A 20,294-nucleotide genomic window follows, 5' to 3' on the forward strand; every position below is an offset into this window, starting at 1 on the left:
AAGAATCCCATGAAAATGGAAGAGAAATCAGTAGAGTGGAGAAGGGTTGGGGAAAAGGAAGGAATGATGGAATGGAACAGATCAAACTATCCTGTGTACATATCTGAATATATTATAGTAAATTTCACTTTTATGTATATTTATAGTGCACTAAGTTAAAAAAAAACTATAAATAAAAAAGACCAGTAGAGGAAAGGGAGCAAGGGGAAGGAGAAAGAGAGGGAAGAAGACTGAATTCGGGTGAATTATATTACATGCTTTCCTAATTATGTCAGAATGAACCCCAATACTATATGTGACTATAATGCACTAATAAAAATGAAAGAAAATAACATTCATTGATTTCTCATTTCTCGTAGAATTTAAATGACTAAAGTCCAATGGGATCAACAAAATCTTGTTCACACTTACTTACTCAATATATTTTTTCTGACTCCTTTCCTTGACTCCATTTCTATCACTCTGGCCTCCTTACTGCTTCTTTTATTTCTCCAGTATTTTATTATAAAAATTTAAGATTTACAGAAAAGTTGAAAGAATTTTTTTCCAGTAAAAACCCATATATCCACTTTCTAGATTAGTTTATTAAGATTTCTTTTTAAAAATATTTTATTTGTTCTTTTTAGTTACATTTGATAGTAGAATATATTTTGACATATCATACATATATGGAGTATAACTTTCCATTTTTTGTGGCTGGACACAATGTGGAGTTACACTAGTCTTGTATTCATGTAAAAACATAGGGAAGTTATGTACAATTCATTCTACTGTCTTTCTCATTCCTAAAACCCCCTCCCTTCCTTTCATTCCTCTTTGTCTAATTCAGTGAACTTCTATATGTCCTGCAACCCCCAACCTGCTTAGTGAGAGTTAGAATGCACATATCAGAACATTTGGTCTTTGTCTTTTGGGGACTGGTTTATATCATTTAGGATGATAGTCTCCAACTCTATCCATTTACGGGCAAACACCATAATTTCATACTTCTTCATGGCTGAGTAAAACTCCACTGTGTATATATGCCATATTTTCTTCATTCAATCATCTGTTGAAGGGCATTTAGGTTGGTTCCATAGCTTAGCTATTGTGAATTGAGTGGCTATAAACACTGATGTGGCTGAGTCACTGTAGTTTTCTGATTTTAAGTCCTTTAGGTATATGCCAAGGAGTGGGATAACTAGGTTAAATGGTGGTTCCATTCCAAGTTTTCTGAGGAAATCTCCATACTGCACATAGTGGTTGTACCAATTTGTAGTCCCACCAGCAATGTATGAGGGTGCTTTTTCCTCCACATACTCACTGACATTTATTGTTACTCGTATAGTTGGTAAATGTTCTGAATTGAGTGAGATGAAATCTCAGTGTAATTTTAATTTGCATTTTTCTAATTGTTAGAGATGTTGAACATTTTTTCATATATTTGTTGACTGATCATATTTCTTCTTCTGTGAAGTGTCTGTTACATTCCTTTGCCCATTTATTTGTTTTTTGGGTGTTAAGTTTTTGAGTTCTTTATATATCCTAGAGATTAATGCTCTGAGGTGCAGTAACACTTGTACTATATATTGCATATTCTGTGCATCTATCAATCCATCTTTTTTATGTTTGTATTTCAAAGCAAGTTGCATATATCAACACTTCACTCTTAAACACTTCTTCATGAATATCATTAACTGGATGTCAGGATTTGATTAACATTTGAAAAATTCTTCTTTTGATGTAAAATTTACCTACAAAAATGCAAAAGAAAATTTAAATATGCCTTTCAATATGTTATAACAATAGCATACAATGTGAAAATTAAACTCCTATGAAGGTATAAATCTTACCATTCCTAGAAAATCCTCCAATGCTTTGTCCAAACCCTCAACCCCATTCTTCCAAGAGCAATCACTGTTCTGACTCTCATAACCCATGAATTAATTTTTTGTCCTAGATCTGCAAATACATGAAATATTTTTGTAAGTCACCGTTTTCTTTCATTCTTTAATTTTTCCTGAAAATACATGTGTGTGTATATGAGTTTGTCTAAGCCCCAAATACACTATGAATTCCATGATAGCAAGGACTTTTTTGTTGGCAATTCACTCCATCCCTTGTGTCTGTAAATATTTCTGGCACATCTCAAGCATTCAATATGTATTTGTTGAGTGAACATTTGTGGAGTGCTGAGAGACACAGCAAGAGTTTGCGTATTTGCAAAATTGCATTTTTCTGATAGAGTGAATGTCAAAATTGTTACAGAGAGGTCAAAAGGAGCAAAAACCCTTTTCTGAGTCTTAGAGATTTGATGATGGGGATAGTTTACCACACTGACATTATGTCAGGAACTGAATTTACCAGAAGAGATACTAATCCAGAATCTAACAATACCTAGCAAGATTTGAGAAAAACCTGGGGCGCCTGTTTCCCTCTGTTATGCCATATTCGTGGGACTCCAATAGACCTCCAGGAGCTGAATCCGATGCAATCACACAAGAGTCTTTATTGCAAGCTGGAGCCTGGACTAACAACCATTCCGACATAGTGGTCCAGGGAGTGAGATTTTATAGGTTTTGGGGAGATACTCTATGCATCACAACATCACACAGCAAATCATACCATACTGCGGGAAAATCAAACAACAACTCTTAACATTCAATGGCGGGAACAAGTTGGGTAGGGATGATTGGTTACTACAAGAGGGGGATTCCTTTGAACTGATTGGTTAGGCCTCGAGGGGTGTACGTGCTAAACTACATGTTTCCCAACATGTTATCAACCACCATAAACCACTTGGAGGTCATCTGGCATTCCAGGTATTTTCCCTGTCTCATGCTGATTGGTGGTTGCTAGGGGGATTGCTATGGGTCCTCACCTAGCCTAACTGAGTCAGGGACACCTGGCGCCTCAGACCTCTCCTGTTATTTACAGACAAACAACTCAGCAAGGTGGGTATGTGCTTAGGAGTGCTCTGTGGGTTTTTCCAAGGACAAGGGTCACGCCTCCTTCCTTGGACTGGCTTTACTCTGAGGTAGAGGCTGGTTTCTCAAAAATGGAGTCATATTAGTTTCGCACATCCCAACCTGGACATTCTCATGGACTTAGAAAATTTACAACCACCCAGATTTGCATCAGTTTCCAACCTTGCCTTTGTCCTGCTTATCTTCCTCCAAAGATTAGTAAACTGCATATATCCCCTTCTCCTAGTTTTGAAAGCCCAAACACAGCTTCTCTTGCCAAAATGTTCCTTTGGTCCCTAGCTCAGCCTATATTTCCTGATTTGCTAATCTCTTTTAAAATTTTAACTTTATTTTTCATTTTCTTGCTTCACATTTCGCTTAGACTTAAAGGTCATCTAGGGATAAATTTTAAATACTTGTGTTAAATCTGCTCACCTGATCAATCAATTAAAATCTGTCTCTCTGCTTGAAACTAAAAGGAATAATAGAAGTGATAAAAAATTCAACACAAGGGATGGTATAGGCCTCAATGCCTAGAAACATAGGAATAGTTTCCTGAACACCAACAACTGAAATTTTTGAGACAGGTAGATATTTTTCAAAACTAATTTTAACATCTCTTCTAACGTCTGGAAGACTTTCATGGTCAAAATGAGAAAGACTGTGAAATGTTTGCAGTCCTTACCTCATTACGTATTGTGTATCACTCTCATACAGAAGAAACACATATGGCAGTTTAATTGTATATTGTTGCTTGAAATTGTTTTAGGATCCACTTATCTTCCCAGAATTCTTTGCCTTGTTAATGAGATTCTCATTTGAATATACTGAAGACAATTTCAGAATCGCTACAGCTGTTCAGTGAAATACTGTTGAACTTTTACTTCTGTCTTTTTCCTTTCTTGAGTGTTTCAGTCGATTATTCATCAAAATGAGGACACAGGTTCTGCAGGTGGCTTTATCAGGAATAAATAAAATATAGTGGATTTACTTTAAAAAATGTTTGCATTATTAATTACAGAAACCCCTCTGCTTACAAAATGATTAAGTTCTGAAAGAGTGTTTGCAAGTAAATTCTTCCCAAGTCTAGAGTGTTGAAGGAGGTCGTTAAAAGAAAACTTTAGACTAATCAAACAGATTAATTTAGCAAAGAAAGATTTGCAAATTGGGCAGTCCACAGAACCAGAGCTAGTTCAGGAACATTCCTACTTGTAATGTGGTATGAAAAACATTTTATGGACAAAAAAAAGAAAAAAGAAAGTGAAGTGAAGAAAATAAAAGTGTGGTACTGAGTAATCTGGATTGATTTAAGTTTGGCATTTGCCTTATTTTAATATGATTTGAACAGTTGTCCACCTGTGACTAAAGCTTTGTTGCTGCAATTAACTGGTGCTCAGCTATTTGTTATAAGGGCAAGTTCCTTAATCAATTTTCAGTTAGCTTTCCAAAAAGTTAAGTGATAGCTTTTTATATACAACTGTGAGTTTACAGAGGCCCTCTGGGGCCAATTCAGTGTGATTTATCAGTGTTTAAGCTTGCACTTTACAGATACACTTACTACCATTTAAGAAGTATATTGTGTCTTTAAAACTTAAAAAAAAATAAGCATGTTCCTCTGCTCCTTGATAACATAATTGGAGTCACGTTTTTTAAAATTATTAATGTAATTTTCTTATGTCCCTTTATTTTTCTTACTTGTAATCTTAGCCCTATTTGGCCTGAGACATCTGTTACTTTCAGAGCTAATTAGGACTTATAAAAAGGGTTTATTAAAGAAGAATCAATAGAAAAATACAACAATACCCATATATGTTATATAGTGATAGATATCTATGTAATACATATAAGTTTTAAAAAATATAGTGATATGTTTATGTGTACCACTATATTATCATCCTTTCATAGATTTCCCATCCTTTACCCTTTCTTCTTTATTTATTTTTTAACTTTTTATTTCTTGGTATTTGGTGTTGAACCCAGGAGGATTTTACCACTGAGATACATTCCCAGAATTTTTATTTTTTATTTTTTATTTAGGGTCTCACTGAATTGCTGAGGCTGGCCTCAAATTTACCACCCTCCTGCCTCAGCCTCTTGAATTGCTAAGATGACAGTTGTGCTCCAGTGCACGAGGCTCCCTTTCCTCTTTATGATATCTAAAATGAAATAATGAATACCTTTTATAGTTTGAGTCACAAAATACTCATTTTGCTGATGACATCAAGACTGTGTCACTTATGGAAGGAAGCCATGACTTAAAGAATTAAAAATGGAAAGTTGATTTGTGTTCTGAATAATTACTAGTAGATAAAAAAAGAGAGAAGGAGAAGATGAAATAAGTATCCCTTTCTTAAAACATATCCTTAGACACAGGATATATATTGATATCTACTTTTTTTCCTTTCTTGTTATAAAGCCTGTGAAAGAATGTTGTTTAATATACTGTAGATAATAATTGGGTAAGATTTCAAGAACCATTTATCAGAAAGAATCCTTCAAGGAGAAAGATCAAATATTTAAATGCTTTTTAACAAATGGAGCCACACTGTGTGTGGAGTGAGGTTAGTGCTGGTAAATTAACTGACTGAAGGGTTAGTTGATGACTGCAAGGCTAGTGAGCTCACTTCCAATTTACTTGAGCAAATTTAATTTTCTACAACAGGTATGATTTTTTAAGCTGTGTGGTTATAACATGTCCTGCGGTTAAGATTGAATTTTTGTAGATTAAATATTTTGATATTAAACTTTTGAGTGACTTGAAGGGACTTTTGCCCTTTGTTTTGAAATGGAAATATATAAAGAACAGTAAGCAAAATAAAAAGAAATGGAGCATGGTTAGTTTTAATTTTAAATGATTTTTTTCCTTCAGCAGTTCTCTGTATTCTTTATGCTTCTGAGATCATCAGATTCTTTATATTGAAAGCGTGGCTATAACTTCCATTCTGGTAACAAGAATTAAGGGTTATAATTCTTGGATCTAGTTTCTGCCAGATTCTCATAATGCAGATTGGAAATGGGATAACCTTCTCTTTTTAGGGTGCTCTGATGTGAGAAGGAGATTAAGGCAGGTAGCTGACTTGGGATCTCCAGTGGTCTCCAAGCTTAATATCCTTGAAAGGGATAATGAATTGGCTCTAGCTGGTCATATTTAACATGATACCTTGTTATATTTGCATTTCAGAAAAGTCACACATAATTGCTAAAATTAAATCTATGTAATATTTGGGTTTATATAACAAAATTATTCATCATTTACCTGAAAATTGTTTTGGAGGGACATGATAGCTTTTAATTGGGGGGAAGTTCATTAAAATAGGAGAAGAGGATTCCCTATTACCCCCTTCATCCTTGCAGAGTGTGTAAGAACCTAGTATTTTAAACACTAAGTCTTCTGATCTATATTTATTGAGATTTTTTAATTGCATTGTTTAGGACACATGAACCACTTCCTTGTTAAAATGAAAGGCAAGGTTCCAAATCTATAAATATATAAATTTTTTATCAACAAATAAGGTTAAAATATTCATATTTTAAGTTATAACATGGGACATAAAGACTAGAAAGGGACAGGCATATCAGATAAATAAGGATTTCTTGCCTTCTCATTGGGGAATTTGGGAAGTGGTCTCCTGACAGATGACCTTGACTAATCCAGAGTCTTGCTGCATTAACCAAATGTATTAGTACCACATGCTTTTATAGTGGAAGCTGTGATATTTCGCTTTCAAACCTACCTTTAGTTTTTATGTCCAATGATCTAGAAGTAGTTGTAATTTTAACAGTTGTGATTTTAATGTGAACTTGCTAGAGGACCTATTGGTGAGTAAAATAATTCTGGGTTGAAACTGACAGCAGTACGCACAGAGCAAAAGCAATGGGTACCATGTTTGATACTCAGAGGATTCCACTGAACCAAAGGAGACTCAGTTGAAGTCCTCGGGTGGCAAATGTGGGGTGTTGATAAGCTTAAAGACTGAGTTAGATCAGCTGCAGACCTCTCCTGGGAAGGCTACCAAGTAATCCTCATAGGTGTGAGTAATCCTCTTTCCCATCTTCTCAGAGTCACTAAAGTATAGCCTTCCTCTCACCACCCCCAGTCACAAATAGAGAGAAAGAAGCAAGGAAAGAAAAAGATTATCTGTGAAATTAAGCACTTTTCTTTGGGAGAAAACTCTTTGAATGCTGCTTCTGTAGTATATTTCTTGGCTTTATTACACACATCAAAATAAGTGTAATTATTTTTCTATTTTTTTTCTTCAATATGACTATTGACCTCAAGAGGATAAACATCATGCCTCAATATACTCAGTAAAGTGCCTGGCAACAGAAGACACATATTTAAAGAAATCAAATTGCACAGAAAAAATATAGTAGAAAAAAATGTTCAAAAGCATATATGACTAAAATCAATCTCTCTCTCTCTCTTCCCTAATAGTAATGGAAAATAATAGAAAATGTAAAAAAGCAAAAATCATTAAAGAATTAAAAAGCTACCTGTAATTCTGTTTTCAGACATGTTTCTTATTAATCTTTGATCACTTCCTTTAACCTTGCTATAGAATTATGAGGAACAGTAATCATATTCTAGATTTTCAGTTAGAAACATTCTAAGCAACTCTTCTGTATAATAAATCCAAATCCACATTAATTCTTCATGGTGAGGCATGATTCTTCAAATTGAATGTTCTACATATTAAATTAAAATTTGAGTAAATTAAATCTAAGTATATTAAACAAATTTTATTTTTTTATATTACTTAAACAATGATGGAATGAGAAACCATGTGTATACACAATAGGTTGTGTGGTATTTGTTTTATTACTTTCTTTTATGATTATGCCTCTTTGCCTTTGTGTGTGTGTGTGTGTCTATATTCTCTAATCCATCATTGTATTCATTTGGAAGGAATAAAACTCTACAATTTTGTATCTTCAATTAATTTGGCTGTTAAACAAACATTTATGGGGAACTTCTATTTTCTTGGCACTGAATAAACAAAGGTAGAATTATTGCCTTGTAGTGAGAAGAGTTCCAAGATCATACAAGTAAACAGAAATATAAATAAGTGGATTTCCATTTGCAATTTGAGTTACAACAGACACATAAAATGGATGGACAGGGAGGCTTCCTTATGAGTGGGAATTTGGGTTGAAACATAATATATATAACATGTTGGAGAAAGAACATTAGTGAGTCAGGGAACAGCTTGCACAAAGGTCCTAAGGCCACACTTTTTGAAGAACTGAAAATAAAAATGACTTGGCTAGAATATAATGAGCAAGAGAAATACTCAGAGAAGATGAACTAGGAGAGAAAAGGCAGAATTTCATGAACCTTGCTAAAGTCTTATTTTTTTTTGGTTGTGCTTTATACCTATTAAAATTATAGTAATCCATGAAACATACTTGTAATTTGCCTGAGGAATATTTTAAGCCACCTCTTGTTTGTTAAGAAATAGATAGCCATATTATTTCCTGCCCTGGAATAGTTCTAATTAATTATTTAAGATTTGAAGCCCAGAGGTATAATTAGAGGTACACTACTGAGAGGGGCAATGATTTAGTTCGATTTATGTTCTTAACGAGGCATATATCTTCTCTATGTTGTTGCTTATCTTAAATTCATTTTTATTTTTCACCATGAATCTTACTGGTTATGCAGAATCTGTTTCATTTGTAACAGGGTGTGGCTAAGCAAGAGTTGGAGTTGAGCCAACTGGGTCCTGTCACTGGGCAATGCCTCTTGCCTAAAGGACATGGGCACAGGATGTGGTTTTGTGAAGATAATGCCATCTGGGCCAGAGAGCTGTATTTTGAGAAATATCTAGAAAATCAGAAAACTAATTTTTGAAAATCCAAGGTGACCGATTCTTACTTGCATTCTGAGGAATATTTTGTTCAGGAGAGATTTTGTTGGACTGAATTATAACCTACTGCTTTCTTTCATAATTCCTACTGTGACTTTAACCAGTGAGTTCTATAATTACATATCTAAAATAGAATTGCAGGCTCTGTATCTATCAAAAAAAATAAACAAAACCAAGGATGAAAACTCTGTGACAATACTTCTCTTAGGATGTATGATGGCTGCAATTTAAGTAATTTTTTTTCTCTGTTAGACACTGTAATTCATGCTTCTGTTGCATTAACTCTACTCCTATTAATTCCAAATGTAGGAATTAATATTTGCATTTTATGTGCAAAGAGACTGAGGTTCAAAGACATTGCATCAATTTCTCAAAGTCAGAGTAAGTGGTCAGAATTTAAACTGCCTTTTTTTTTTTTTAAATGCCAGGATCACAGCCTTTCCATTACACTGTGCTACTTTCATTTCCTTTGAAGAAAATTCTTTCAACATCATGCCTCATAGCCTGGTACTCTCTTAACCCATATAGCATCAATTTTATGTAAGTTCAGAAGAGTATCTCACATACTCTGGGTAACCTGGTGCCAAGGTTCATGACTTGATTAATAGAGCACAGGCTGAACTTTAGTCCCTTTGCTCTCTCTCAACCAGGGATCCTAGAGTTGTGAAAAATACAACTGTATGTGAACATGTTGAACGTGATGGAAAGTGTATTGCATCAACCTGTATACTCTCAATTAAAATGTCTACTCAATATTTGAAAACCAATTAATCACTTCAACTATAAAAAAAGAAAAAATCCTTGGTTTTTCTAGTGAGTGTGATTATTCTGAATTTTTTATCTTATCCCCAGGTGCAGTTCAGAGGAAAGCATTTCGTTATATCCTGACAAATTCTATATATCCTTGTTAATCACGCTTCTTATATCTACTTCATAATGGGATTTGACTACCTTTTTCCAGTTTCTCTCTTTTAATGATTAAAGCTAAGTAAAGTAAAATGCCCACTTAAATGTCAAATTATAATAATGCTTCTTTATTAATTTAAAAATGTTAACTATGGGAAATCATAGACATTGCACTAGTGAAAAATAATTCTGAGTCAACAAGATGGAGAAGTACAACTATAGAACTTAGGCAAATATAATTATAGGAATAAAAACGTTGGTTCCATTTATCATTTTTTTTGTTGTTGTTGTTGTTGGGGGGGATAGCGAGAGACAGGGAATAAATGTGGAGGGTTGTGGAGACGAAGTCAGACATCATTTTAAAATGAGGCCTAGCAGTGGGACTTCTGAGGCTAGGTCAGGAATGCAGCAGAATTTCCATCTGCCTTTCTCTTTCATTAGACATCCACCTTAAAATCTAGTGCACTTCCTGGGGAAGTCCCACTCATATGAAAAAGAAACTGTATGTAGGTGTTCTGAGACATTGAGAGCCCCCAATGACATCCCAGCACATGGCAAGCCATGGCTTTTAGTTACCTGATGGAGGTGCTTGAGATGACTCCAACCCAAGTGCTATAAATGCATCAACTACCCTGCAAGATTAACAGCTTGCTAAAGCCAGTCATCCAGAACAAGGAGAGATCAGAATAATAAATGACTATTATGGTTTTCACTAATTTTATTATTGGTCAAGCAGTATAAGATGACCAAAGCTTTTTAACCTGAAAGAATAATGCATAAACATCAGACCAAAAGATGTCAGAGAGGCAGGTAAGACTGTTATATGTCATTCTATCTAGAAAAGGCTTCATGGAGAAATTGGAAAATTAGCTGGAAATTAGAGAACTATTAAGTACAAAATCCATTCAAGATGTGTATCAATAAATAGGGTCAAGTAGCATAGTATTAAATAGAAAACAGTAGTGTAGCAATTTGTTCTTAAGAAGATAATTTAAAGACATTATTAATAAAGAAGTTGGTAACAACATTAATATCAAGCCATTATTTATTTGGAATCATCATTTTACTTTGAATCATATAAGACAACAATGGAAAGAAAGTGTTTGGATTTGGACCATACAAAAGGCCCAAATGTTTGCTTTCCTTATTATATTTATAAATCAGAGAATTATACATCTAAGTAAATTTGAGATAAAAATGACAGGTGTCATTTTTTATTTTAAAAATTATAGAAAATAGAGTTGTAGACTGATAAAGAAGGTATGAGAGCCTTCACACTTTTAATTATCTTTCACTCATACAATAAAAAAGTTAGCCAAATAATTCTATTAAGAAGAATATTGTGCATTATCTTGGTTCTAACATTACTATCTTAAGTTTCACTTTAAATTTTCAAGTTTCACTTTAAATTTTCAAGATCTCTTGGCTAATAGAAGATATGAGTATATAAGATAACAGTGTTTGCACAAAGTACAAATCTTTCCATAGACAAAACATATAACCTGTCTTTTTCTTCAAGATCTGTTGAATATCAGTCATGGAATCCTTCATTTTATCTTCTTTCAGTACAGAATTTGAGCTAGCTCAAACACACATTGTGGTAGAGTACCATCACTAAATATTTACTGCCTTCCCCTCTTTGTGGAAAAAGTGTGTTTCTTCACATTGTAGACTCAGAAATTGTCCACAGGACTGGATGTAGTCAGTGGGTTGTGGGCCTCAGTAACAGTGTAGTAGCTCAAAGATGAGACTATGGGAAGAATGTCAGTGGAAGAGCATGTCCTGGGCATCCATTGCTATTTTAGTTTGGATCCTGGAATGACTAAAAGCAGACCCAAATCCAAATTGTATCTATCACCACACATGTTGAAGCTTAGATGAAATCAGTTGAATTTTGGCCACCCAGCAGATATGTGTTTGAAATAAATACTTGATATTTTAATCCACTGAGATATTGGAGATTTTTGTTACATAGTATTACCATAGCAAAGCTTATGATTATTGTAGAGACTAAGATCTGACATATGCATAATGCATATGTTTATAAAAATTAAATGTATTTTTATTCCTCTAAGTTTTCAACTTTTCCTGAGATCACAGCAATTAATTATGCTCAAGAAAAAGGTTATCAGTTTATTTTAACACATTTCTATTTTCTAAATATGTCAGGACTTATGGGTAGTTTCCTAAAATAAATACTTTGGCATAACTTTATTTTACTAATGGAATTTAATTAACATCCTTATGAATTTCTTTATGTCTATTCTGTTTCCACCTGGATAACTTTGGAGAATATTAATATTTTCTTAAAGAACAAAACATAGTAAGCATGCTGACAGTTTCTAGAAAACTATCCATTACAATATGAGGTTTTATGAGTCAGAGTACATTTTGCATCAGAAACTTCACTTTCTGATGAATGAGAGAGATATTATAAAGAAATAACTTTTCTTACAATGCTATATTTTATAACCAAAACATCTGAAAAACAAAACAAAAACCCCAAATCAGCTAATCATTTGTCACTGGATCAAAGAAGTTATAAGGGTGACAGACTATCTCTGACAAGTGACCACAGGCAAATTTTCTTATTACTCAATCCACATCCTACTTCTCATTTATGTTTCTTAGAATCTATTCAACCATACTCTCAATTGGTTTCCAGGGTTTTATTGTTTCACATCTATTTCTTTGTATAGAGAAATTGTGTTTGGAAGTTTAGGTATTTCTTTCTTTCTCTTATTAGAGACTAAGATTGGACAATGGATATATGACAAAGCTGCCACTTAGAAAGTAAGTACAGATTCCACTATTCCCTACTTTGCTTTATAATTTTGGTTCTACTAAGTATTCCAATTGAAGCCTCATTTTGAACAAAGCTAATCAGTAAATACATGTGATCCGCAACCCTAACAGGAATAGTACTACCTATGTTTATCTTAAGAGGTTGTAAAACACTATTTAGTTATTCTAGAGATAGATTTACCTAGTATGCACAACAAAAACCCATATGGTTTTGCCATAGTGAAATTCAAACAAAACTGCAAAATGAAATAAACATAAAATATGCTATGTAGATCATTTACATAGCCACTGTTCCAAAAAAGGAAACAGGTCACACAACATTTTGGGAACTCATGTTTAATCTATTTAATAAGTTAAACATCCTTGAATAATAGCTATTTTATTCCTTTGAGCTTTTCTTAGCCTACGGTGGTAATTTATTCTTTCAATAACCCTATGAAAAAGGTAGGAATACATCAAAAACATAATAACTTAATAAATGATACATGGGACATTTCATATCTTTAAGAAATTACTGAATTATTTGATAAGTAACTGAATTCATTTGTAAGAAAAAGGGAGTAAAATCAAAGATTCCCACTTTACAGTGCTCTCCTGTATTTATATTTTTCAATTGCATTAAAGATTTATTGTGAAATGAAATCATAATTGCACTAAAAGAAATACAGATGAACATTTAAATAACATGGCAAGAATGCTTTCTCTAAGTATGAAAACAAAGTTTCAAATTTCAGGGAAGAATACATTTGATGCAACTACATTAAAACCACTTCAATGCAATCAATTGTATCAAATACAAGCAAAGACATTAATAAGAAAGTACTCCTTTATAGATATATTTGACACACATACACATTCAAAACTTAGTTGAGTTTGTAGAAAGAAACAAATGGCACACACGGATGGGGTAATTGGAGAAATTTTAATGAAATGACAACTTAAAAATTTGTGGGTAGAGTTAACTTAATAAAGTTTTCAGCAGGCCATTCTACTTTTCTATGAAACAATCTGCCTTTGAATGATGGGATATATACTTCCACTTGGAAATTTTGTGAAAGGGAGTCTATGGCCATATTTTTATTTTCATTCTCATCTAAGCTTATTTTTATTAGAAGCAATGCCACGTGGCATGATAAGTCATCCTGAAAGCCCACAGTATGATAGTCTAAGAGGGATATTTGGAATATGTCTCTACTCCTTAGAAGGGAAATTGATGCCTTTCCATAATGAAAAGTAATCAACTTGCCATCAAGTGGTGGCTTAATCTCACCTGCGATTGATGGCTTATTGGGGACACAGATTTTGCCTCTGCTATTGGCAAGTTGGGCACTCAGCAGTGGTGGGGTAGCAGATCAGCCATTTGTATAGGAAGTTAATGGTATTGAGTATGATATGGGAGAATAAGAGTGAATGGGAAAAGTGACTGACTGACACTTAGAAAATTAATGATTAAATTTACCAGATTATTAAGAGATTCCTTCTTAGTGGCTATGAGGAACATTACTTGATGGGGTGACTCAGAGGTTAATCTCTACATATTGTAGTAGATATATATTTAGATACAAATATCATCATATTGTTGTACCCATTCTAATAGTATACTCTTCTTATTCTCCTTTTAACACCTATTCCTAAATTTATTGATGTTCTTTTTCCTGCCCAAAGTCATGATTACATACTGTCTGTGAATCAATGCAGATCTGGGCTAAGAGCACTTCTCCTTTTATATCAAGTGGATTAGCAAATATACTGACCATTATTCTGATCACTGGGATAATTTATTCCAAGGTAACCTCTAGGAGTGACTGTAATTATTTAAGTCAATTACTGATGGGTATCATTGCACCAATAGACCCATCTAGGAAGCAGGCTTTTTCCTCATCTGATAACTTATCATGAGAGATGAATGGAGCGATAGCAGTGCGATAGGGAAAAGTACCCCAGGCATAGAAACCCTTCTCTTGCAGCTTTCTAGTGCTTTCAGACTTAATGCTTAGTCTCTCATATATGGTTTTTATCTTGCAATGTAATGCAGTCATGGATATTTAACTACAGAATTTGATGAGTTATATAATATTCAGGTCATAGTGGACAATGTGGGACACATAATCACTTGTTATTCTCTGGGTAGCATTAAGTCACTACCTGGTAGCTATTCAAGTAGAGGAAATTTATTAAGCATAGGAGGGCATGACCAAACTCCAAACATGTGTTATGATTCTCCTGTTGTAGTTTTCCAAAGACTATATAATATCTCATCCTGTTGAACATGAATTATCTTTGGTCACCTAGATATAAGACCTGAAGAGCAAGATACCTTGCAGCTGAGCCTTGGAACTATTGCAAAGTACTTTATAATTTAAACATTATTCAAAATGGTACTTGGTACATGCAACCAGATCAATACAGCCTAATGTGACAAACTTTATAATTATCGTACACTAATAAAACATAGTAAAAAGATGAAATGAAACCCAACATACTTAGCAAAACAAACAAACAAAATATCCAAAGCAGTCCAACTGGTACTACATCTCAGTTGTATAAGAGTTTTGCTTATAAGGCTTATTTTGACATGTCCCAGGCCATGTTAAACTTCTAGACACCACATAGCTAGGGGTCCCTTAGCATAATGTCATGAATATAATGACTTATTTGATGTTTTGTAGTAACTCGTGATGATTAGAGATTTCCTATCCATATATTAACCCATTAAGTCCCAAGTTTTCCATTCTGTGAATATTTTAATGAAATTGATGCAGGTACATTAAAATAGATTGGAAATAATAAACTAGATCATATATATGTATTTTTTATATATTTTAGATTTGTACATTGAAATATATATGTACTTCAAATAATTCTTAGTTTACTCAAAAAATAGAACTTCAAAAACATAATATTTATTTTTAAAATTATCATAAGTGATTTTGTTGTTCCATTTAAGTTTTCATGGGCTAAGATAAAGAATTGGTGTTAAGATATTGAAAGTACATTGTCATCTCTACTACATTAATGAAAACCATTTGAGATTATCTTTCTTGATAAGAATATATGAAAGCATTCTGTAAAAGATATAATCAGCAAGCTTATTTTGATAAGGATGCGACAAATATTTTGAACTTTGCAAACCATATAGAAATAAAACTCACCTGATCTTCTTGTTTACCTTTAATGTTCAGTGAATACACAAGGCACAATTTTGTAATTTAATGTTCAGTAAAGATGTAGAAAGTATTCTTAGTTCTTGGAACATACTAACTCAGTCTACAGGCTATAGTTTGCTGATGTGTGTTGTAGGTCAGTAACTTCAGTTGGCATCACCATGTGAGTTCACAGTAATATACAATCTTTTTCCAGGACCCATCTTGATGATAAGAGAACTCCTTCATAATTTAATGAAGTGCTGCTTCTGTCACCTTCTTGAATCTTTCAAATTTTCCCAGATGCCATTAATCTCAGAAAATACAAACAAATCAGTTCCCTAACATTTAACATGTTTATTAATAAGTATTATTTCAATTTAGTTTTTAAGCTGTGTTAACCTTTTATTAATAATAACAGAATCCTATGCTTTAATTCTATAAGGATCATCATTATTCTAGGCATATTTCATCATATTTAGCTTTGGCACAGGTTTATGTCTCTTGGTAATAATAATAATGTATTAGAATGGAAAGATTGCAAGTTTGAGGCTGGCCTCAGCAACTTAGTAAAACCTGTCTAAAAATAAAAATTCACAAAAATAAGACTGGGATGTAACCCTCAGTACACATGCACATGCACACACACAAACATACACACACACACACACACACACACATACCACTAAAATATAAACATTAGTTTAATTTAATATAATATAATGAAATTATTAGATGTTTTTCCATGTTATAACTGGGGTCTGTATTAACAACCTGATGACTAAACTACTCATTTTCAAGGAGGGAGATAAAGTTAAGGCAGTTCTTTTGCATTATAAAACTACGAAAGGGTATTTTGCAGTTTAACTTTTTGACTGATTATGTGAATAAATAAGGCTCAATTTTGTACAAACTTTTAAAGCTTCTAATAGCCTACGGTACATAGAAATATTATTTTCCCTGAACACATACAACAGATTTTCATTCATGCATTAGACCTGAACAGATGCCCTATAAGAACCTGAACTATTTTACCAGAGTGTATCTATTCCAATAAAATATTAAATAAAAGCAAGAAGAATTGATAAGTAAATCAAGTGCACTGTATGCTATTGGAAGTTGTTATATTTCTTCAACCATCATAAAAACTAAAAGAACTTTTGAGAAAGTAACATGTCGCAAATAAATAAATAAATTTTGTATAAGAGGGTCAGTTCTTTCAGAAATGTGTAGACAAAAAACAAACCAAAACAAAACAAAACAAACAAACAACAAAAAAACAAAACCTCAGCACCCTCACCATTCTAGATGTGGTCCATAACTAGTGGGTTTGGTATGTCATCTTTTTGTTCAAATGGGAAAATATTCTTAGATTTTATTTTTACACAAAGTATGAACAGTGTAGTCTTGTTTACAAATATCATGTCATTCTTGTTTGTAAGCTTCATCTGCTCTGATAGATGCTTTGATTCATGTGGGGCTTTGGTGCTTCAGGAGGTTAAAACATGCACTAGAGAAATTGCTATAAACTGATAGAGTGCCACATAGGTCCATATACTTCGTTGAATTGAAGTAAAACAATCGGGCTTTTTTCTTTGTCTTTTTAAACATTATTACTAAATAGTCTTTTTATTATTTTCTATTTTTTTAAAATTTTTTATACTAATGTGTTATATATGACAGCAGAATGCATTACAATTTATATTACATATATAGAGCACATTTTTTCATATCTCTGCTTGTATACAAAGTATATTCACACCATTTGTGTCTTCTTCATACATGTACTTAGGGTAGTGATGTCCATCTCATTCCACCATCCTTTTTTTACCCCCTTTCCCCCTACTCCCCCTCTCCTTTTTCCTATCTGGAGTTTGTCTAATCTTCCCTTGCTCCCTCACCCAACTCCTGTATGAATCAGCCTCTTTATATCAGAGAAAACATTTGGCATTTGGTTTTGTGGGATTGGCTAACTTCACTTATCATTATATTCTCCAACTCCATTTACCTGCAAATGCCATGATTTTATTCTCTTTTATTGCTGAGTAATATTCCATTGTGCATATATACCACATATTTTGTATCCATTCATCTACTGATGGGCATCTAGTTTGGTTCCACAATTTAGCTATTGTGAATTATGCTGCTATAAACATTGATGTGGCTGTGTCCCTGTAGTACACTGTTTTTTAAAGTCCTTTGGATATACACTGAGGAGAGGCATAGCTGGATCAAAAGGTGGTTGCATTCCCAGTTTTCCAAGGATTCTCCATAGTGCTTTCCATGTTGGCTGCACCAATTTGCAGTCCCACCAGCAATGTATGAGTATGCTTCCCCCCCCCCCCGCCCACACACACATCCTGGCCAATATTCTTTGTTGTTTGTATTCTTAATAGCTGCCATTTTGACTGGAGATGAAATTGTAAGTAGTTTTGATTTGCATTTCTCTAATTGCTAGAGATGATAAACACTTTTTCATATATTTGTTGATTGATTGTATATCATCTTTTGAGAAGTGTCTGTTCAATTCCTTGGCCTATTTATTGATTGGGATATTCTTTTTTTTATTAAGATTTTTGAGTTCTTTTTATATTCTAGAGATTAGTGCTCTATCTGATGTGGTAAGAATTTGTTCCCAATTAGTAGGCTCTCTATTTACCCCAGTGATTGTTTCTTTTGCTGAGACTATCCTGACATGATGGATATTTGGGCCTACTTTTTCTTCTAATAGATGCATTATCTCTGGTTTAATTCTTACATCCTTGGTTCACTTTGAGTTGAGTTTTGTGCATGATGAGAGACAGGGGTTTAATTTTATTTTGTTGCATATGGATTTCCAGTTTTTTCTAGCACCATTTGTTGAAGAAGCTATCATTTCTTCAATGAAAGTTTTTGGAACCTTTGTCAAATATACAATAACTGTAATTATGTGGGTTAGATGCTGTGTCTTCTGTTCTGTACCATTGTTCTACAAGTCTATTTTGGTGCCAATACCATGCTGTTTTTGTTACTATTGCTCTGTAGTACAGTTTATGGTCTGGTACAGTGATATACCTGCTTTACTCTTCTTGATAAGAAATTGCTTTAGCTATTCTGGGTCTCTTAAATTTCAAGAAAAATTTCATTTTTCTATCTCTATGAGGAATATAATTGGAATTTTGATTGGAATTGCATGAAATCTGTATAATGCTTTTGGTAGTATAGTCATTTTGACAATATTAATTCTGCATATCCAAGAACAAGGGAGATCTTTCCATCTTCTAAGGTCTTTTTAAATTTCTTTCTTTAGCATTTCATAGTTTTCATTGTAGAGGTTTTTCATCCCTTTTGTTAGGTTGATTCCAAGTATTTTATTTATTTATTTATTTATTTGAGGCTACTGTAAATAGGGTAGTTTTCCTCATTTCCCTTTCTGAGGATTTGTCACTGATATACCTTTGATTTAAGGGTGTTGATTTTGTATCTTGCTACTTTGCTAAATTTATTTACTAGTTCTAGAAGTTTCTGGAGGAATTATTTGGGTCTTCTAGATATAGAATCATATTGTCAGCAAATAGTGCTAATTTGAGTTCTTTTTTTCCTATCTGTATCTTTTTAATTTCTTTTATCTGTCTAATTGCTCTGGCCAGTGTTTCAAGAACTATGTTGAATAGAAGTGGTGAAAGAGGGCATCCCTGTCTAGTTCCAGTTTTTAGAGGAAATGCTTTCAATTTGTCTCCATTTATAATAACATTGGCCTGGGGCTTAGCATACATAGCTTTTACAATTTTGAGATTTGTTCCTGTAATCCCAAGTTTTTCTAGTGTTTTGAACATGAATGGGTGCTGCATTTTGTCAAATGCTTTTTCTGTATCTATTGAGATGATCATATGTTTCTTAAGCCCATTGATGTGATGAAACACATTTATTGATTTCATATGTTGAACCAACCTTGCATCCCTGGGATGAACCCCACTTGCTCATAGTGCGCTAAAGTTTTGATGTTTTTGTATTCAACTTGCCAGAATTTTTGCATCTATGTTCATTAGAGATATTGGTCTGTAATTTCCTTTCTTTGATGTGTTTTTGCCTGGTTATGGAATCAGGGTGATATTGGCCTCATAGAATGAATTTGGAAGTGCTCCCTCTTTTTTTATTTCCTGAAATAAATTGAAGAATATTGATATGAGTTCTTTAAAGATCTTGTAGAACTCGGTTGTGTGTTCATCTGGTTCTGGGCTTTTCTTGGTTAATAGGCTTCTGATGGCGTCTTCTATTTCATATCTTGAAATTGATCTGTTTAAATTGTGTATATCATCCTGATTCAATTTGGGCAAATCATATGACTCTAGAAATTTGTCAATGCCTTCAATATATTCTATTTTATTGGAGTACAATTTTCAAAATAATTTCTAATTATCTTTTGTGTTTCTGTTGTATCTGTTGTGATATTTCCTTTTTCATCATGTATGTTAGTAATTTTTCTCTCTCCTCTTCATTAGCATGGCTAAGGGTTTATCAATTTTATTAGTTTTTTAAACAACCAACTTTTTGTTTTTTTAATTTTGTTTGTTTCATTTCAATTTCTTTGATTTCAGCTCTGCTTTTCATTATTTCCTGTCTTTTACTTCTTTTGGTGTTGATTTGTT

General features: G+C 33.3%; 1 long non-coding RNA gene across 1 annotated transcript in view; it reads right to left on the reverse strand.

Moving 5' to 3' along the window:
• Positions 1-566: 566 nt before the first annotated feature.
• LOC144369598 (uncharacterized) overlaps positions 567-20,294 on the reverse strand; it is a 28,106-nt gene continuing 8,378 nt past the window's right edge. The window contains exons 2-4 of the long non-coding RNA XR_013429386.1: positions 3,631-3,901; positions 1,833-1,941; positions 567-1,733 (exon numbers count right to left, since the gene is read on the reverse strand). This is a non-coding gene — a long non-coding RNA (uncharacterized LOC144369598). The remainder of the gene's footprint in view (positions 1,734-1,832; positions 1,942-3,630; positions 3,902-20,294) is intronic.

Source organism: Ictidomys tridecemlineatus, chromosome 12 (genome assembly GCF_052094955.1).
Source record: "Ictidomys tridecemlineatus isolate mIctTri1 chromosome 12, mIctTri1.hap1, whole genome shotgun sequence".
NCBI classification, from domain to species: domain Eukaryota; kingdom Metazoa; phylum Chordata; class Mammalia; order Rodentia; family Sciuridae; genus Ictidomys; species Ictidomys tridecemlineatus.